Source organism: Pseudophryne corroboree, chromosome 10 (assembly GCF_028390025.1).
Source record: "Pseudophryne corroboree isolate aPseCor3 chromosome 10, aPseCor3.hap2, whole genome shotgun sequence".
Taxonomy (NCBI): Eukaryota; Metazoa; Chordata; class Amphibia; order Anura; family Myobatrachidae; genus Pseudophryne; species Pseudophryne corroboree.
The window spans coordinates 357,078,992-357,101,254 of record NC_086453.1 but is presented as its reverse complement, the minus strand read 5'-3'; positions in this window follow the sequence as shown (position 1 = coordinate 357,101,254).

The window sequence follows — 22,263 nt, the reverse complement described above, 5'->3', positions numbered from 1 at the left end:
TGTGAAGAGGGTATGACCTAGTGTGATAGCAGAAGCATGTGTGTATGAGTCCATGTTTGGAGGGTCATGTATCATCGTGCCGTACGTGTTGTAAATCAAGCTTCGAGGTATTGCGAAGTATACATTTGAATTCCTTCTTATCCTGTGGTCCAGGTCTGTGGATGGGCTGTCAAACTTTACCGAGCTCTTTTCGGATTTTGAACAAAATGGGGAGCACATTTTAGTTGATGATACATGAATGGGGGAGGTATGTGGTTGCTGATATCTGTGCCTGTATTCCCTATCGTCTATGTGTGTCATTACCTGAGGGTTGTAGAGATGAAGATAAAGAACACTTATGGAAAATGCAATGATATTCTATGTCAGGGAAATGTACATCTGTCGTCGAAGTTGTGTTCGGTATCTGTTGAGAGTCGTCTTCTTTGCGCTGTATTGCTCCTTGGGCATGAGCAAATAGCTTTGTCAGAGCCATCGGATTTACAAAAAAAATGTTGGGCTAGCGTGAGTTTAAATGTACTAGGGAAACTGGGGATCCATGGCAAAGTTCATCAAATGTCCATTTCTCAAGTGGTCAAAACTTCATCTTTGGTGCTTGTCTGTTGTCTGTATAGCGTCTCGTCAACTTCCTCGTCCAAGGGGGTCTTTGTATCTTGGAGAAAAACCAGAAAAACAGGTGAAAGAAACGGACCGTAGAAATCGCATTTTCATTACATTCTGGTTTCTATCATTGGGTCATAAATCAAATCCAGGTTAATTACAGTTTCCTCACTCCTCAAACTCATCACTTTTGTACTTTGTTTGCACCTCATTAAAGCCTTCCCGCATCTAAATATCAATCCAATAAATATAACAACACCTAAGATACATAGTAGAAACTTTCCAACATCCATTATGACTCCTTGAGCCCAGTCTCCTAAACCGGAGAACCAATTTCGCGGGTTCAACCATGACACCCAACCAGTCAGCTCATTACCTACAGCAGCAAGGGTGAGATTGTGTTTTCGACAAAATTCCCACTTCAATTGGAGAATATCATCCATCTTTTGGTCTATGACCTCTACCGGATCCTCGGTGCTATTCGTGATATAAGTGCAACACTTTATGCCGTACTGTGTTGCCAATGTAACACAATATCCGCCTGTTACTGCTGTAAGATAATTAAGAACCATCCTATGCTGAACTAGTTCCGTTTTGTAAGCTTGAAGTTCTCTTCCAGTGTATCTAAACGTGTCATCATACATTTCAGTGATATTATCTAACAAATTGGCGAGTGCGGAAATGTATCTATAATTCATCACTCCTCGAGCGGTGCGAGTGAAATCTAACGCTACCAGAACCTGAATCCCGGTGGATTCATGGATAAGATCAGAGGCCGGATGCTCTAACCTTTCTGACAGTTGTCTTTTAACTCGGTGCTCGTAATGAGTGTGAGTATAAGGAGCTTGGGCACCACGGTGTATGTCCTTCATTTTGTCATGTGTAACAGTCATCACTTCAGGCAATACTTTTCCAATATAACACAATCCTTCAGAGTTTGGGGCAAGCCACTTGTACGCCTTTCTCCCGCATATGAAATATGCATCATCGGGGAGAACATAAGGGACAGAGAAGGACATTACCATGTTACAAACTTTCCAGGTGAAATCTCCTGACCCTAATTCTTCCATCTGCTTAATGCACGTATCAGTTTGTACGATATGTGCACAGTATCCTGGTGATACCTCTCCAACTCTAGTAATCCTATTTCCTAAGGTATATCGATACCGGAAAGATTTTCCTCTACTGGCTATGTGGCGTACGAGCTCTGTATCTGTAGGCATTCTATCTGCTCTGTGTGAAAAGGTCATGGTTTGGTTGCTCCATGACACTTCCCAATTTCCCGGCTTACGGGGGTTGTAGATATTAAAACATAAGAGGGACCTATCCACATGGTATTGGTGGAGCTTCAAACTAGGAGGGCTGGAGATGTTAAACCTCCGGTCCACCGGTCTCCCACCACTTAGCTCAAGTACCTCCCCTAACGTTAAAGGAAATGGTACTAGCCCTGATTTGCTATGACCCTGAGGTACTTGAGAGCATACCCAACAATCTGTTTGGTTTAACACGTTACCCACTAAGGAGTGATAGTCACTCAATGGATGCCGGTCTATATGGATATTAAAACTGGATTGGCATTTCTTTATGCATCCATCTTCAACCAGATTATCACAGAGCCTACAGATACAATTTTCTTCAGCTAACAATCCATCACAATTTCTTCTATCGGATCGTTTTCTGATACTCGCCTTTGCTTGTTGGTTTGGTTGATCTTGGAAAACTACGCCTCCATCATCATAATCGGAACCCATTCCAGATCCTCTCTCGACCTCTATGGTACTCTCGCCGGAACAGACTGCTCTGGTCAACATCACGGTTAACATCAAAATCCGGATCACAGTCTCTTGGGGCAAGTCCATCTTTGAGGAGGAAATAGAGAAGAATGAGAAGGGGAAAAAAAGAAATTTCAAGGAAGAGGGGATGGGAAGTGGAGAAAAACAATAAAAGGGAGAGGGGAGTCGACAACTGCTTTCGGTCTTCAAGGCTCAGGTGCCGCCTCAGTCCTCCTGGAACAGACACTCCAGTGATACAACCTCTACCGTCTGTTCCTTATCACGGGACTTCTCTGGATCAGCAACCTTTTTGCAGTGGGATGAATGGACCCAAGTCTCTCTCTCAGCCACCTTCAATGCTGTGGTGCTAGTCAATAAGACCTGGTATGGTCCTTCCCATCTATCAATAAGACAACCTGAGCGTAGAAAATTTCGTATCATTACATAATCCCCAGGTTCAATGTTATGACAATTACTATCTGGTAAATCAGGAATCACCAACTTCAGATTATCATTTTGATTCCTCAACTGCTTACTCATGTTAATCAAGTACTTTACAGTTACTTCATTGTTACATTTCAAATCATCCTGAGGGTTAATCATGACATGCGGTTGTCGACCAAACAAGATTTCAAAAGGAGACAGATTAAGAGGGGACCTGGGAGTGGTTCTGATGCTATACAAAACAATGGGTAAAGCTTCTGGCCACGTCAATCCTGTCTCTGCCATTACTTTACTCAATTTATTTTTAATAGTGCTGTTCACTCTTTCGACCTTCGCACTCGCCTGTGGACGGTACGGAGTGTGCAGCTTGCTATCAATTCCCATCAACTTACACATTCCTTGAAAGACATCACCTGTAAAATGGGTACCCCTATCACTTTCAATGATTCTAGGGATACCATATCTACATACAAATTCCTGCACAATTTTCTTAGCTGTAAACATAGCGGTATTTGTAGCTGCTGGAAAAGCTTCGACCCAATTCGAGAAAACATCTATACAAACAAGTACATATTTCAAATTTCGACATGGGGGTAATTGAATGAAGTCGATTTGTATTACCTGGAAAGGGCCGCCGGCAGGTGGGATATGGGATGGTTCTGTAGGTATTGCCTTTCCAATATTCTTTCTCAGACAGGTAAGGCATGACATTGCTCTTTTACTCGCATGAGAGGAGAATCCTGGGGCGCACCAGTATGCTCTTACCAATTTGCACATCCCCTCCCTGCCTAGATGAGTCAGCCCGTGAGCTGCTTCAGCCAGACATGGAAGGTATGCCCTGGGGGCCACTGGTTTACCATGTCCATCCGTCCAGAGCCCTGAGGACTCCTGGCCATATCCCTTTGCCTTCCAGACTGCTCTTTCCTGTGTGGAACACAAATTCTGCATCTCACACAACTTTTGTGTGTTGATGGTATTAAATACCATCAGTTGTGTGGTGTCTGTCTGTATGGGGGTAGCAGCTGCAAGCTTTGCGGCTTCGTCTGCTCGGCTGTTACCAAGGGATACTGGGTCTTGGCTATATGTATGTGCTTTACATTTGATAACAGCCACTCTGTCGGGTTCCTGTATCGCTGTTAGAAGCCTTTTTATATATGCTGCATGCGCTATCGGTGTACCAGCTGCCGTCATGAAATTTCTGAGGCGCCATAGGGCTCCGAAATCATGTACTACCCCGAAGGCGTATCTAGAGTCGGTGTAGATATTGGCTGACTTACCCTTAGCCAATTCACATGCTCTGGTTAGGGCGACCAGTTCAGCAACCTGGGCTGAGTGAGGTGGACCTAGCGGTTCCGCTTCTATGGTGTCTTGGTCATCTACGACTGCGTATCCAGTACACAAGTCTCCCGAGTCTGACTGTCTATGACAACTACCGTCAGTGTAGAACGTGAGTTCTGCATCTTCCAGTGGATTGTCACTGATGTCAGGCCTTGCGGTGAAATTTTGGGTCAAATATTCCATACAATCATGTGTATCTTCCTTTGCATTAAATCCTCCTTCCCAATCACTCTCACCTTCCACCCTTTGTGCCTGACCAGGCACACCTGGGAGAAAAGTTGCAGGATTTAATGCGCTGCATCTCCTTATGGTGATGTTTACTGGGGCCATTAATGCCAATTCCCATCTTGTAAACCTTGCAGATGAGACGTGTCTGGTTTGGGCAGAATTCAATAAGGCAGATACCGCATGTGGTGTATGGATTGTGAGGTTGTGGCCTAGCACGACATCTTCGCTTTTTGTCACTAGCAATGCTATCGCCGCAACGCTACGCAAGCATGTGGGGAGGGATCGCGCTACCGTGTCTAGCTGGGCGCTGTAGTATGCGACTGGCCTGCTGGCGTCACCGTGTTTTTGGGTTAGTACACCTGCTGTGCACCCAGTACTTTCTGTTCCGTATAGTTCAAAGGGTTTCCCATAGTCTGGCATACCTAGTGCTGGTGCCTGCGTTAGGCACTGTTTGAGTCTCTCAAATGCTGTTTCGGATTCGTCTGTATGCGAAATCCGATCAGGTTTGTTTGAAGAGACCATTTCCTGCAAAGGTAACGCCAATATGGAAAACCCTGGGATCCAATTACGGCAATACCCACACATTCCTAAAAACGTCCTGATCTGTTGCTGGGTTTGTGGCAGTGTCATGTCTCTAATGGCTTGGATTCTATCAGCGGTCAGGTGTCTCAGTCCTTGTGTTAGACAGTGTCCCAAATATTTTACCTTAGTTTGGCATAATTGTAACTTGTCTTTGGACACCTTGTGACCTGTGTCTGAAAGATGAAACAGGAGCTGTTTCGTATCCTTCAGAGATGCTTCCAGTGAATCTGAACACAGTAATAAATCGTCCACATACTGTATCAATACTGATCCACTGTCTGGTTGGAAAGACTGTAAACAATCATGCAAAGCCTGAGAAAATATACTTGGACTATCTATGAAACCTTGGGGTAACCGAGTCCACGTGTATTGGACTCCTCTGTATGTGAATGCAAACAAATATTGGCTGTCAGGGTGCAGAGGTACCGAAAAGAAAGCGGAGCAGAGGTCAATAACAGTGAAAAATTTGGCAGTGGGAGGAATTTGCATTAGGATGACAGCTGGATTAGGCACTACGGGGAACTGACTTTCAACTATTTTGTTAATCCCCCTTAGATCCTGCACTAGCCTGTAACCCCTCCCCCCACTCTTTTTAACAGGGAAGATGGGACTATTTGCTGTGCTGGACGTTCTTACTAGAATGCCCTGTTGTAGCAAGCGCTCTATTACGGGAAAAACTCCTAACTCCACCTCTGGCTTCAGAGGATACTGTGGGATTTTTGGAGCTATCCTACCATCTTTTACTTGTACAATTACTGGAGCTACGTTTGCCATTAATCCAGTGTCCTGTCCATCTTTTGTCCAAAGTGACTCTGGTATCTGAGATGTCATCTCTTCTACTTGGGATGGATTCCTATTTGTCATAATGGAATGTGACATTAATTTTGATGGGGAGTCTAACATGTCTCGTACCTCCTGGACGTGATTCTCAGGAATGTCCAAGAATACACCTTCAGGAGAACAATAAATGACGCAACCCATTTTACATAGTAAGTCTCTACCCAGGAGATTAGTTGGTGCCGATGCAGCCAGCAAAAAGGAATGCTTGGTATGCAAAGGCCCTATTGTAATCTCGGCTGGTTTGCTAACAGGGTAGTGCTGGACTACTCCTGTTACTCCCATGGCTGGAATTGTCCTACCAGTGGTTCTCATGCCCACTGTCGAATTTATCACTGACTTGGCCGCCCCTGTGTCTACAAGAAAGTTTAAAGTTTTACCAGCTACATTGATTGCAATCTCTGGTTCACTTCCAAGACTGGCAATCAACTTAACTGGCTGCAGATTACAGGTATGGCCACACCCCTAGTGGGTATGCTGACCTCCCTGTATCCCGCTGGCAGCGACTACTTGTGAGGGGGTTAGCTGGGAACTACCAGAGGCATGCCAATCTCTGTTCGGGGGATATCTTTTTGTTTCCCCTGTATGTGGCTCGAAACTCCGCCTCTGTGGACCCTGCTCCCAATGTCGTGTGTCGTGTCGTTGTCTAGGGGGTTGAAAAGATCTTTGTACACTCTTTGTTCTACATTCTCGTGCATAGTGTCCCGGTCTGTTACAAGAAAAACATGTTATTACACTTGCCTTACCCACAGGATTCGGTGGTACATACGCAGGCTGCCTTGTGGTCAGCGCCTGTATACTTACGGACATCAACTTATCACTTTGCGACTCCCTGTGCCTAGTGATGTTTCTGTCGTGATCAATAGCAGCCTCTCTCAATGTGGACACTGACAGACCTCGCCAACATGGTTGTGTGGTCTGTACCCTAGCTTTTAATGTTTCTTTCAAACCATCCATCAGTACAGATACTGCTACTTCTCGATGGTTTGGGTTGGTCTTAATGTCTTCTATACCAGTGTACTTTGCCATTTCTAATAGTGCCCGGTGAAAATATTCTGTTGCCGTTTCGGACTCCTTTTGCTTAATGGAGAATATCTTGTTCCATTTAACAACGGCTGGGAAATACTCCTTTAGCTGTAAATTTATCCTTTTTACATTATCCTTGTTGTACACGTCTGTAAGCGGTACATCTTTATCCAATGCGCAGTCAACTAAGAATTGAGTTGCGTCGACATTGGAAGGTAAACAAGCTCTTAGCAGTATCTGCCAATCCTTGTTGTTGGGTTCTACAGTGTTACCTAGATCCCTGATGTATTTTTGGCTAGCAACTAAGTCTTTCCTGGGGTCAGGAAATTCGGACACTATTGTTCTTAATTCCATTCGGGAAAATGGAGTGTACATGGCAATGTTCCTTATGGGAGTGGCCCCAGACACATCTGTTTTTCCATTGGGAACTGCTATTACCCTTACAGGAGCAATTCTAACAGCCTCATTCTGCGTAGATTCTACAACTTGTGGTACAATTGTTTCAGTGTAGTGCATGGTGCCGTACTTACCCGTTGACACGACCTCACCTATCCCTCCGCTAGGGGCTTTCACTAATCTCGTGGGTGTCGCTGTGCCTACTGTGGTCTCTGCTATGGTGGCCGCAAGAGAGAGAGCTGAAATTGTTGCCGAATCTTCTTCTTGATCACACTCCTGAGGAAGGTTCAAAACAGGGTACAACTTGCACGGGTTAATAATAGCATGAGTTACTTGGTTAACATCATTTATATTTACAGGGTTACTAAGTGTTTGTGTTTTACAACCCAGTGCGTTTCTCTCCGCAATCAACTTCTCTCCTGCAATGTATGGTGGAGGAGGGGCTGTGGCTATCAGCTTACTGACTGCCCCAGATCCTGCCGCCAGAGCCAAACCTCTCTGTATCTCACCTTCCTGGTGCCATAACTGTAAATAATCATGATGCTGAATTCGTCTCTTTGTTGATTTTACGAGACATATCCTCCTCCTTAAATTTTGTAACACGTCTGGACTGAAGCTACCTATTCTTGGGAATTTGTCCCTGTCTTGTACAGTCATTCTCTCCCATTCATCACATAAAGATTCTGTGTGACTTCCGTATTTTTCACACATGATGTACCTTGCCGACCCAACGGGTCGGTTCTCTGAATCAACCCGAACCGAGGTTGATCGCCCCCTACCTGAACAACTGGCCCCCATAATTCTGCAGGTGTTGCTTATTCCTCCTTGGATCTTTATCTCAAGGTTTTCAGCGAACCCTTACAAACAAACCAAGATGTCCTGGGCAGGCCGGCGGTGGCGGTTTACCAAGTACCCCACTTACTTCTCGCCCACGTTGGCCAGTACTGCAATAACTGTAACCAGAGCTGCTGTACCCAACCCAGGGCCCCTGTGAACCTTCTGTTTACTGGAACATATGAGGGTTACCCGAAGGACACTTACTCTTTCCAGTAAAGTTGGGGTTGTTAGATAGTTCCTGAGTGACCAGCGAACTTCCCTTTAAAAATAAAAAATTACACAAATCACGTCAGAATGTACAGATAGCGTTTGTGACCACTTTACTCTAATGGTATTAGGTCAGATTACTAACTACTGCACACAATTACGTGCGGTCCAATCGTTCAGTACATAAGCACTACTTGTCATGTACTGAAAGATCAATGGAATCGATGTTTCCGGCCGCGATTCCTTCAGCAAGAGCTTATGGCCTATATGGGTTCTGCACCAACACCCCAGGCGTTGTGCCTCTTGTACCTTTATAGCGGACCTCTTTGTCTATTTTACCTGTTACCTTATGACCTCCTGGTCTGTTACCTTATGACCTCCTGGTCTGTTACCTTATGGTCCGCTATACTCTAATGCTCAAATATTATTTAACCAGGGATGCCTCCCCAGCCACCGTATATGTCACTTACACGTGTGTCCCTTGACGAGTACCCGACTTTCCTTTTGGTTCAACCTCTAAGTTATATAAACTTATGTAATAAAAACACACTCACTCAACACATGTACACTTTGTTTCTATATCTATTTCTGCGCAGAAATTGTCTTCAGTCCAACTGTGTTACCAATTAGGAGCAGGATCTGTTAAACTAAATTTCAGATTTTTCCAAAAATAGATTTGCGTTATTTACCGCGTCGCGTTATTTATCGCTGTGCGTTACTTATCGCCTTTGCGCTAATTATCGCTTTGCGCTAATTCAACTTTTCGTGACTTGAGCTACGTTGCGTAGCCAGACGCTACGTTGCGTAATGTACGCTGCGTGCGTCTGCCGTTTGGATTGCGTACGCAAGTCTTTTGTTAGGGACACGTGTACGCAAAACAAAGATCCACCGTAGCACAATTTCTACCTTTATCAATGTAGATGATCCCTGATCATCTACCGCACACCACACTGACTGCCTTATCTCCCAGACAAGCCGTGTGTTGGTCTATACTTTAACTATTACCTCTACTATGAAATAACAGCAAATCTCTTTTAGCACTTTCTATCAACTATAAAACTTGGCAAACAGGAATAGTGATATACGAAATTTGAAAAAGAAATGCAGATAAATGTATGCGTGCGTGTATACGCAAGACAGAAGAGAAATAAAACAGTTTTAAAAGACACAAGCATTTTGTTCTTACTTCCGGTTCCCGGATTCCTTCAGCACTCTTTATCTAAGCGAAGCAGACGCTTATCCCGTCAGCACTGCGAGACAACCTCCCACCCTTTGCTGGGGGGATAATGTCTGCTGATCTACCTAGTGCAGATATGAGAAGGATAGGACGAGTCCCCAATTGACAATGCTAAATTCCTTTGTCGTATAAACAACCCTTTATGAAGTCTAAGAACACTGTACGCTGTTTACTTAAGAAGTACCGTAATGGTACGCTAGTTGCGTAACGATCGCTCAGCCGTAGGCGAGACGCTCAAGCGTCACGTTCGCTCACGGCCCAGTGATCACAGGACACGTTATTGGCTATGACTAGAGTAATGATTCGCTATGGCGTAGCGGACGCTCGAGACCACGAGGAGATCACCAGCGGCGCAGACGCTCACAACGCTATACCTTTATGTCTAAACCTTATACCAATGAAATACACAGAATACCTTAATGTGAATACAGGGTGTAAGTGCAACCTTGTGTAACCTGACTAACTACAAAGCTGCTTGAGCGTCACCGACGCTCAAGTGAACACTTAACACTATAGGAAATACACAGATACTGGTTTAGGGTCCAAAGCCTATTAACTGTATTATATCTAATATACTTGTAAAAGGGGATAACAGTACAAATGATACACTACAATATAACAGAGACTTCCTAACCAAAATACAATACTATCTAATACAATACAATACTAGTCTAGGGGAGATACGAGAGAAAGAGAGAAGGGAAAGAGAGAGAGAGACGGAGAGAGATGAGAGAAATTGGCTCACAGAAAGACAATGATTACGGAGAGAAACTTACGCACAGGGTAAACGATCGCATGCGCCTGGACATCCAGCACCCGATTTTCAGCAATGAGAACCGTTGAAGAGTGAGAGCTGGATGTGGTCGGCCTGCCTATTTATGCCCCACACACAATGCAATCTCATAGTCCCTACAATCCCATTGTCCATTGGATGAAGGAATTCGACCCTGTATCACAACAAAAGGTCATAGGTTGATTCATACAGGTGGGCTGTGACGATTTCCAACAGCTCAGGTGGGTGGGAAACTAGGTTTCCCGCCGCATACCTGAGTATGAGTAAATAATAGAAATGGACATAAACTTCTTATGTCCATAACTATTCGCACGAGCGATTAATACGCTCCAAACCAACACCGGAATATTGCTAATTAAATACTCTTCCGATGGGTACCAAACACTGCTGTATGATTCCTGTTAGACCCTTCGTACAATACAAAGAGGGATTACTTTAAACAGGGACCTTCTATATTAACCAAACTTTCAGAAACTATCAAAGGGATCATGATCTATAAACTACATTACTTGTGAAAATATGTAACGAATGAGTCGCACGCTACGACTACATAAACTCTACCGTAAATACGCATACCGCGCCTGCGAGTGCACGCTATTGCGGGTATGCGCCTTCACGGGAGAGCGTACGCATGCGCAGCACGGACCAGTGTGCGGTGCAAATATGGCAACGTGCATGGGGATATTTTTCTGACTTTGACAGTACCCTACTAGAAAATACTGTACAGAGATACTAAGGACGGTGATTTGGAATCCAGGAACTTACTGAGGAGCTTTTATCTCTCTCCATTATGCATAGAAAGATTAAACATGCCGCTGTACTTTACAAGCTGTTCTTGCTAATTAGTACCCTAATAGAACATACTGTACAGAGATACTAAGTACAGGGATTTGACATCCAATTAAAATCTGTTTATGCTAATTAGTACACTAGTATAACATACTGTACAGAGGTACTAAGGACGGTGACATGGCATCCAGGAACTTACTGAGGAGCTTTGATCTCTTCATTATACATAGAAAAATTAAACTTGCCACTGTACTTTACAAGCTGTTCATGCTAATTAGTACACTAGAAGAACATACTGGGGACTCGGACTCATACAGTACTTGCATTTCAAAAGCACAGTATTTTCCACCGCCTCCCACTAGCCTATCGCCCTTCCCCCCTGGGATCCTGCACAGGTCATGCAGTAGACAGGGAGGGGGTTATTCACATAAACCAGGGCAAAGCTGCAGGAGCAGTTGTACTGTTAAGGGTCTATGCACCATATGGTACACATACAATTCTGTAGCAGGGCAGACTCAATTGAAATGGCTACCGCCTGTGACTCCTCGCCCAATGGAAGCCCTCGGCTATGGATCAAGTAACAGCACAGATTTGGTAGGTCACGGGGCAATGCTGAAGGAGCGTCAGAATCCCCTAGCTAAAATACACAGGGGTGATAGGGATAAGCGAGGTCAATGCACATAACGATACACCGCAAAGTTCCCCATGGTTTTGATTATGCCTTTTCTTTGAACACTGTATTTTCCAATGCCTCACCCTACCCCCATCCCTCTTTCCCCTTCCCCCCTGGGAGCCTGCAAAGTACATGCAGTAGACAGGGAGGGAGTTCCGATCAGGTTACAAGACATGTGTAACAGTATACTACTGTATGTAGGAAAATCCACCGCCCACTCTGATTTATGTGAAACCTGTGTGCACCCTTCCATTGAATGTATAACAAAGAAAAATAATAATAATAAAGTGAATGTTACAGGAACACATTAAAAAAAGGTTGACACTTCCTTCCCATTGGTGTTGGTTTATGCCTTAGGGGACTCGGACGCTAATACTTGTATTTCAAAAGCACAGTATTTTCCACCGCCTCTCCCTACCACCTTCGCCCTTCCCCCCTGGGAGCCTGCACAGGTCATGCAGTGGACAGGGAGGGAGTTCAGGTCAGGTAAAATACAGAAATGCCGATGATCTACAGTACTGTGTTGCTCAGTTAGTTGCGTAGGAATACACTAATTTATACTCATTACTGCTGTGTATTTGTATATAGCGGAATGAATCGCTGCTGCAGATTTACTTTGATTTATGTGAAACCTGTGTGCACCCTTTCATTGAATGTGTAACAAAGAAAAAATAATAATAAAGCGAATGTCACGGGAACACATAAAAAAAAGGTTGGCACTTTGTGACTCTCAGAATGGGAGGTGGGAGCCTTCATCACTAGGTTGGTATGGAAGGGGAAACAATTAGCTACCTGAGGGTACCAACCCCAAGTTTCTGTGACCCCCACAAGGCTCATGGCAAGCATCGGAACCCATGGTGGTTCTGAATTAACGGTCCCATTATAGTCTATGGGAAAATGGGTCCACTTTGCATACTGATATCTCTGGTTCTGGGTATGCCAGAGACTCAGGACTGGTACCATACAAAAGAGGAGACTCTTGGCTTTCGGGGCAGATCAATCACTAGTTTATGTGACACTGGGAAGGGAAACGGGAAGCAACCGAGTTTCGGGTCCCCTCCAGTTGTCCGCCTAACTTGCACAGGATGCAGAGTTTCTGGCTAGATAGGAAATACTGTACAGAAATGCTAAGCATGGTAATTTGACATCCAGGAACATAGGGAGGAGTTTTATCTCTCTCCATTATACTTAGAAAAATTACACTTGCCACTGTACCTTACAAGCTGTTTGTGCTAATTAGTACACTAGTAGAACATACTGTACAGAGATACTGACAGTGATTTGGCATCCACGAACTTAGGGAGGAGCTTTAATCTCTCTCCATTGTAATCTTTCTAAGTATAATGGAGAGAGATAAAAGCTTCTCCCTAAATTCCTGGGTTACAAATTACCGTCTTTAGTATCTCTGTATTCTATGTTCTACTAGTGTACTAATTAGCACGAACAGCTTGTAACGTACAGTGGCAAGTTTAATATTTCTATGTATAATGGAGAGAGATAAAAGCTCCTCTGTAAGTTCCTAGATGCCAAATCACCGTCCTTAGTATCTCTGTATAGTATTTTCTATTAGGGTACTAATTAGCACGGACAGCTTGTAACGTATAGCGGCAAGTTTAATCTTTCTATGTAAAATGGAGAGAGATAAAAGCTCCTCAGTAAGTTCCTGGATGCCAAATCACCGTACTTAGTAACTCTGTACAGTATGTTCTATTAGGGTACTAATTAGCTGTTTGTGCTAATTAGTACCCTAATAGAAAATACTATGCAGAGATACTAAGGATGGTGATTTGGCAACCAGGAACTTAGGGAGGAGTTTTTATCTCTCTATATTATACATAGAAAGATTAAAATTGCCACTGTACGTTACAAGCTGTTCGTGCTAATTAGTACACTAGTATAATATACTGTACACAGATACTAAGGACAGTGATTTGTCATCCACGAACTTAGGGAGGAGCTTTAATCTCTCCATTGTCATCTTTCTTAGTATAATGGAGAGAGATAAAAGCTCCTCCCTAAATTCCTGGATGCCAAATTACTGTCCTTAGTATCTCTGTACTCTATGTTCTACTAGTGTACTAATTAGCACGAACAGCTTGTAACGTAGAGTGGCAAGTTTAATCTTTCTATGTATTATGGAGAGAGATAAAAGCTCCTCTGAAAGTTCCTAGATGCCAAATCACCATCCTTAGTATCTCTGTACAGTATGTTCTACTAGTGTACTAATTAGCATGAACAGCTGTTTTACCTGATGCCAAATCCCCGTCCTTAGTATCTCTGTACAGTATGTTTTACTAGTGTACTAATTAGCACGAACAGCTTGTAACGTACAGCGTCAAGTTTAATCTTTCTATGTATAATGGAGAGAGATAAAAGCTCCTCAGTAAGTTCCTGGATGCCAAATCACCGTACTTAGTATCTCTATACAGTATGTTCTATTAGGGTACTAATTAGCAAGAACAGCTGTTTTACCGGATGCCAAATCACCGTACTTAGTATCTCTGTACAGTATGTTCTATTAGGGTACTAATTAGCAGTTTGTGCTTGTTCACGGGAACACATTAAAAAAAAAAGGTTGGCAATTCCTTCCCATTGGTGTTGGTTTATGCCTTAGGGGACTCAGACGCTCGCATTTGTAAAGCACGGTATTTTCCACCGCCTCCTGCTAGCCCATCGCCCTTTCCCCCTGGGAGCCTGCACAGATCATGCAGTGGACAGGGAGGGAATTCAGGTCCTGTGCAATACACAAACGCCGAAGATCTACAGTACTGTTTTGCTCACTCAGAATACACTAATTTCTACTCATTACCGCTGTGTAGATGCATTTAGTGTAAAGAATCGCTCCTGCAGATCTACTCTGATTTATGTGAAACTTGTGTGCATCCTTCCATTGGATGTATTAGAGAGAAAAAAAAATATTAAAGTGAATGTCACGGGAACACATTAAAAAAATAAGGTTGTCACTTCCTTTCCATTGGTGTTGGTTTATGCCGTAAGGGACTCGGACGCTCATATAATTGCATTTCAAAGGCACGGTATTTTCCATTGTCTCCCTCTACCCCCATCGCCCTTCCCCCCTGGGCGCCTGCACAGATCATGCAGTAGACAGGGAGGGAATTCAGGTCATGTGCAATACACAAACGCCGAAGATCTACTGTACTGTTTTGCTCAATTCGTTGCATCAGAATACACTCATTTCTACTCATTGCCGCTATGTAGTTGCATTTAGCGTAAAGAATCGCTCCTGCAGATGTACTCTGATTTATATGTAACTTGTGTGCACCTTTCCATTGACTGTCTTACAATGAAAATAAAATAATACAGTATATTATTACAATTTAAAAAAAAAGGCACATCAGGTCTCGAACCCTGGACCCCCAGTGTGGGAGGTGGGAGCCTTCATCGCTAGCCCACAATGCCTCATGAGAGATTCCCAATTTCATGTGTAAAAGTACAGCAAACAGCGCCCGGCCCCCTCCCCATTGGTGTTGGTTTATGCCTTAGGGGACTCAGACGCTCGCATTTGTAAAGCACGGTATTTTCCATCGCCTCCCGCTAGCCCACCATTCCCATTATGCCTTAGGGAACTCAGACGCTCATGTACTGTACATGTATTTTAAAAGCAGTGTAGGTCACCATCTTTTTCCACCGCCTCCCGTTACGCCTACAGTATTAACATTACAGTCGTCACTGACCAATTGCCAGAGCTGTAGATCAATCCGCCACTATACTGTACGATCGAAAGTACTGGATTAGTGGAGCATTAGCCACCCAGTGGTGGAGATGTGTAATGCATGCTGAGTATCTAGAATCGCCTCAACGCGCCTGCCTGTGATTAAACTCAGCTATCGCCTTAGCGTGACTAAACGTCCGTCTTGGCGGAGAATCGGTCAAGATAAAGGTGGCTACATCTGTATATAGCATAATTGAAATGCACAATTCCTATCGTGTACATGTTTTTTTCTCTCCACATTTTCTGTAGACTGTACCCATTGGTCACAGTACTATACAAAATCAGTGCAATATGGAACATTCTTCCATAACATGATATGCACACTTAGGGTTAATCCTCCCAGCTCTCTCATACACGGAGATGTCGGATCAGATAAATAACCTTTACCTCATACATGCAACACGTCTGTCAACTGAGAACCGCAGTAGATTCCACCCCTCTTGGCTACACGCCAAGTTAAATTTAAAAGTTGCTCAGTTCTTTAGTGCACAGTAAAACAATGTTAGCAAACAGACTCAGGTTATAATTGGGACACTAATCCACAGATTCTGTTTTCTACCAGATTCTGGATATGGTTAAAACAATCAGCCGCTCTTATTAGCAGCAGTTTTGCTTCATAACGATAATCAAATATAACCTCGGGTGATCACCTCATTTATACTCACACATACATATGTAGCTATTCACTAGGGATGTGATTTATGTGTTTTCACTGTATTTATGGCACTACAACTCCTTATCGTTACTCATAGTGTAACGGAATGATATGTGATACTATGAGTTCAGATTGAAACACAAACAAGCTCCTTAAATGGCTCAAGTCATACACTCACACGTTTGCACATAAGGTAAACACCAGAGGTTTATAGATATATTTATATATTGTTTTACTTTTACAAACTTTGGATTACATTTATCAACATTTACTTACATTCAACAACAAACATGACAAGGTCAGGTCCCTGAGTTATTTTCCTAGCTTAGTCAATCTCCTCACTCCTAAATCTCATATTATAAAAATAAAATCACGCAGACAGCCGACAGGTACAGAAACAGCATGTACTAGCATATAGCGTATATCATGTCATAGTCTGTACTCACCAGTACCTGTAATGATCTTGGGATATTCCTGTCCTCCTCAGATGCTGGCTGGCTGGCACACCCCTTTGAGAATTCGATGAAGAGATTGAGATATGTAGGTTCATAGGACCGAGCCCCCAAAATGTCTAAACCTAATTTAACCATCTTGTTGCTGTGGTTGTTATTATTAAGTAAATGACTGAATTAAAGTCCGATTTAGAAAAACTATTAACTATTTATTAAAAAGAGCATGCCCGTATACAGGTTGAGAAACCACATTGTCTCAGCCCGGGTCAAAATGATTCAATAGAGAAAACAACTCGACACAGTGTTTTTTTATAATATGCAGTTACACCCATTCTTATTACACTCCTCCTAACTTCATGCATCTTGAGTACAGTGTTATGCTCATATTAGGACAAGGAACCAGCTAGAAGCTAGTTCGCCTTATTTGGTGCTAATTCCAATTGTGTTACACACAATGATTCTGCTGTTTTCCAAACTCTGCTGAAAGGTACATGTATCTGATAAGTAAACCAATGTCTGTATAAAGGTCACTTTATATAACAAAATGGATTAAGAGTTAAGGTATGTTCTATGATAAGGTATGTTACAGTATATGATAGGTATAGCTGTATGTTGTACCTATGACATATGTGACTATATTGTATTAAGAGAATAAATTATATTCTTATGCATTCAGATAATCCTTATGCATTCAGATATTTAACAGTTTAAACCCTTTACATTATTAGACAATATTTTCAACTGCACCATAGTTGTAAAAGGTGTGTGTCATCTGTATAATGATATAGGCCCTCATTCCGAGTTGTTCGCTCGGAGATTTTCATCGCATCGCAGTGAGAATTCTCTTAGTGCGCATGCGCAATGTTCGCACTGCGACTGCGCCAAGTAACTTTACTATGAAGAAAGTAAGTTTACTCACGGCTTTTTCATCGCTCCGACGTTCGCATTGTGATTGACAGGAAATGGGTGTTACTGGGCGGATGCACGGCATTTTAGGGGCGTGTGGCTGGAAACGCTACCGTTTCCGGAGAAAACGCAGGAGTGGCCGGGGAAACGGTGGGTGTGCCTGGGCGAACGCTGGGTGTGTTTATGACGTCAGCCAGGACCGAAAAGCACTGAACTGATCGCACAGGCAGAGTAAGTCTGAAGCTACTCAAAAACTGCTAACTCGTTTGTAATCGCAATATTGCGCATACATCGGTCGCACATTTAAGAAGCTAAGATTCACTCCCAGTAGGCGGCGGCTTAGCGTGTGTAACTCTGCTACATTCGCCTTGCGAGCGATCAACTCGGAATGAGGGCCATAGCTCATGTCCCATATTAGGCCCAGATCCAATGGTTCCGTCGACGGTACCTAAATGGATAAGGTGAGGGGGGTGGACAAGGAAAACACAGAAGGGAAATAAAGAACAATTAAAGGTAGGTCTGGACAATTGTTAGTAAACATAGCAGATAAAGCGACCGGACAGTCCGACCTGTTATGGTCAGCAAATGCATAGCAGGAAAACAAAAATAGCAACAGTGCTAATATAAAACAATTATACTCCGCATTTAGAGCCATGGGCATCTAAAAATGTCCCACAGTCACAAAAATATACAGCAGAGCCGGGGTAAGAGGGGAGTAGTGAGTGTGACATTGTAACATCTTAAGAATTTAGAAAAATAAAGGTTGACCATAGCCGAACAGCCATTGCAACAAGTATAAAGGTGCGGTCATAATAGGGATTAAGGCAACCTATCCAGTAAAAAGAATAATCAACAATAATGTTAGAACTGAATGATATCAGCTCCTAGCACAGCCACCAGATCCCCATTTGGTGGTCAGATCATGAAAAAAGAAAACATTAAACAGACTAATAAACATGTAACCTTCGATATGGCTCACACAAATATGGTCATGTATTCAAAGGTGAATTTAAGCAAGTCAGGTATCCTCACGTGATGACCCAGTCAGATTCGTTCTTGAACGTCTTCGCGAGCAGCCCGCTTTTTTCCAGGCCTTTTTCTGTGGTTGGGCCAATGAAGGAGATGTAAAAGGATCTAGCCAATTCGGCAAATTAATCACCGAGAGACCAAGAGTTTTACAGAATTGTGGGAAATCGTCATATTCCTGTAATGTGACACAGGTGCCTTCATGTGTCACCTGGATACTTAATGGAAAGCCCCACTGGAATCTAATCTCCCTTTTCCAAAGGGTATCAGTAAGAGGTTTCAGGAGGCATCTCTGTTGCAGGGTGTGCCATGATAGGTCTTGGAAAATCTGAGCCTGGTGGCCCTTAAAGTCAATGGTAAATACTTGTCTAGATCGTCGCAAAATCTCTTCTTTTTCATGGAAATAGTGTAACCGACAGATGATGTCACAAGGTCTCTCAGAGGGGGGCCTCTCGGGCGGAGAGCTCGGTGGGCCCTGTCAAATAGGATTTGTGAGTCTGTAGAGGCACCCAGTATCTCAATAAATATTATTGTTAAAGTGTCTATGATGCCTTGGGGAGGTATATCCCCAGGGATGCCTTTAATTCTGAGATTATTTCGATGAGCCCTATCATTCATATCCTTGAGTCTGCATGTAGCGTCCGTAAGAGAGCGGGATTGACGCAATATCAGGTCATGCATATCAGTGATTTTGGATTCAATACCGTCGGTACGTTCTCCCAGCATTTCCACTCTGTCACCAACCTGTGTTATATCCGTTTGTATGGCCAAAATTCTAGACTGGATAGAGTCTTGAATTCGCTTCTCCATTACCTGTAAATCCTGTTGAATATCATGCAATGTCAGGAGAAAACGTAATTTTGCCAGGATGGCAGCCATATTGGTAGCATCAGCTCCAGAGGGTTTCATTGGTGCGGGTGGGCACTGTTACTTTGCAGTCCCACCTTCCATCTGGGCAACTGTCGTTGTAGTGATCTCAGGTGGAAGCGGATTTTGATCACTGATAGGAGTCTTGAATAAAGAGGGAAACACTGTAATTTGCGAAGATTGGGGTGAGGATCTAGTATTTTTCCTTGAGTTGTGTCTCTTCGGCATGAGTCGGGACAAGCAGGTCCAGTATCAGGCGTGCATTAATGGTATAGTAGAAATGGCTGAATTCAGTCAAGGTAGGGTCACACAACACATTCCCCTCTACGTGGTATGGCTAAAACATGGTCATGGTGGGAGCAGCTGAAAACAGAACATTTAGTATTTACGGCGTGCACTAGGGAGTCTTCTGGGGCATTATTGGAAACAAGAAACCTAGCTGCGGGTATGCACCATGTGAGGGAGCTCCGCAGCGAGAGAAATCACAGCCCTGATATGTGCCTGAGCAATAATATTCCTGAGTATGCAATATTCCCAATGGGCCACAAGAGGGATAGCCAGGCTCAATTATTCCACTCCAGCAGTCTGTTATAGGTTTTACAGATAGGGTGTGAGCAGGTTTGGGAAATGCAATTTAAATATGTTGCAGAAGGGGAGATTCCTCCTGAGTGTGTAGCAGCTGACAGAAGTAACAGAAAGTTAGCAGGAATTGTAGGGAGTGCAGAGATATTACACAGGCCCACCAGTGAGTTTTACCTGCACAGCACTAGGCAGTAAGCAAGTTCTTCCCCAATCCAAGATGGCTGCTGGTAGCTAATGCTGCAGATAGGGAGCTTCTCCAGGCATCCCCAGCTCCATGAAGCTGCCACCAGACACCTCTCTGGGAGCCAGGCAGTGTGTGTCTCAGCGGCAGGTGGGTAGCGCCCGGGCCTCCGCTTCCAGTCCGCAGCTTCTGGAAGTCCATCCCATCCATACCACTAAATTGAGCCCCCGCCTTCAGAGGGATAAGGAGGAAAAAGTGCTGTAGAGAGGGCCAGAAACGGCCCTAAGTTGCCTGCCGCACACCCTGCATCCCCAGACAGCTAATAGTAGCAGGAGCACTGTAAATATGTCCCATGGGAGTGTAGAAGTGGCCTAATTTAAGAAAGAACCACAGGAGCTCAGCCAAGGCACGCTGCTGGGTATATACTTTTTACTAATTGGGTTTTAATGTTCCCTGATTTTCTATATATATATATATATATATATATGTACTGATTTTTCAGGCAAATGAGACCCTATAACTGGATCTAGTTTCAGGGTCATCCAATGTCTCCTGAAGACCTTTTCTATGTCTCTGTGATGGGCATTGTAATCCGTAACCAAAGCCCATTGAAAATTGATGTTTGCATCTTTAGTCGTCTTATCTACACATTGGCTTTTTTCTACTTTATCTTTGTCATAGTCACATGATAAAAATAAATCCTTCATATTTTCTGCTTGAAATTCAAAAACAGTGTCCTCAGTACAGTTATGCCTTAGCCTCTTAAACTGGCCCATCGGGATAGAGTCTAACCAGTTTCTGTGGTGGCAACTATCTGCATGGATGTATGATAAACAATCAGTTGGTTTTTGGTAAGTTTTTGTGTGTATATGATTGTCTCTGATGTAGATAGTTATATCCAAAAAATTAAGACTCTCTACTTCAATATCAAAAATTAGTTTAATGTTTAAATTATTTGTTTAAGATAGGTGCAAAATTCATCTAATTCATCTTTGCTCCCCCTTCAGATGAAAAACACATCATCTATGTAACGTAACCATAGTACCCGGCTTGTCCCATATTTGCTATGCCAAATTGACTCCTCCAACCAAAGTCCTACAAATAAATTGGCGTAGCTAGGGGCAAACCTGGTACCTGTGCCTGTAAGTTGAATGAAGAAGTCCCCCTTAAATAAAAAATAATTATGTTCAAGTATGAACCGAATCCTCTTCATAAGAAATTCTTGTAGCTCAGGGTCTATTTCTGATGTTTCAAAATAACTGTTTGCTGCTCTCATACCACTATCATGTTCGATAATGGTATATAGAGAACTCACATCAGCACTAACCATATAGAAACCTTCTTCCCACTCGATGTTCTGTAATTTATTTAAAATATCACGAGTGTCTTTAAGATGTGACCTGTTCAGAAGAATTAACGGTTGAAGATACAAGTCTATAAATGCGGTGAGGTTCGCCATGATGGATTCTATCCCTGACACTATCGGTCGACCAGGGGTATTTATTGGATCTTTATGGATTTTCGGTAACACATAGATTACTGGTATTTTTGGATTCTCATTAATCAAAAACGTTGATATTGTATCACTAATAGTTCCATTACTAGTATACATATCTATAATTGTCCTAAATTCCTTACAAAAAGGTTCAGTGGGATCTTTCTTAAGTTTTTTATATGTGTGATTTTCTTCCAGCTGTCTGTAAACCTCTGACTCATAAGTGGTTACATCCAAAAGTACCACTCCTCCCTCCTTGTCAGCGGGTTTGTCTATAATATCTTTGATATTCTTTAATTTATCCAATGCTGACCTCTCTTTGTTAGTCAAATTAAAGGTATTTTTCTTCTTTCTAATGTTTTCTATATTATTAAGAACTTGTGCTGTGAAATTCTCTATATAGCCTCCCTTGAGGTATGTTCGATAAAATGTGGATTTAGGTATAAATGTGGAGGTGGACACCTCCTCCATTTGTCTTTGTTCCACTTTGTCCCTTTTGGACAGAAACTTTTTTTGACAGTAAGCTTCCTTATAAATTTTGGAATATCTACAAAGAGATCAAACTCATTTACTTTATTAGCAGGAACATATTTCAGCCCTTTTTCCAAGA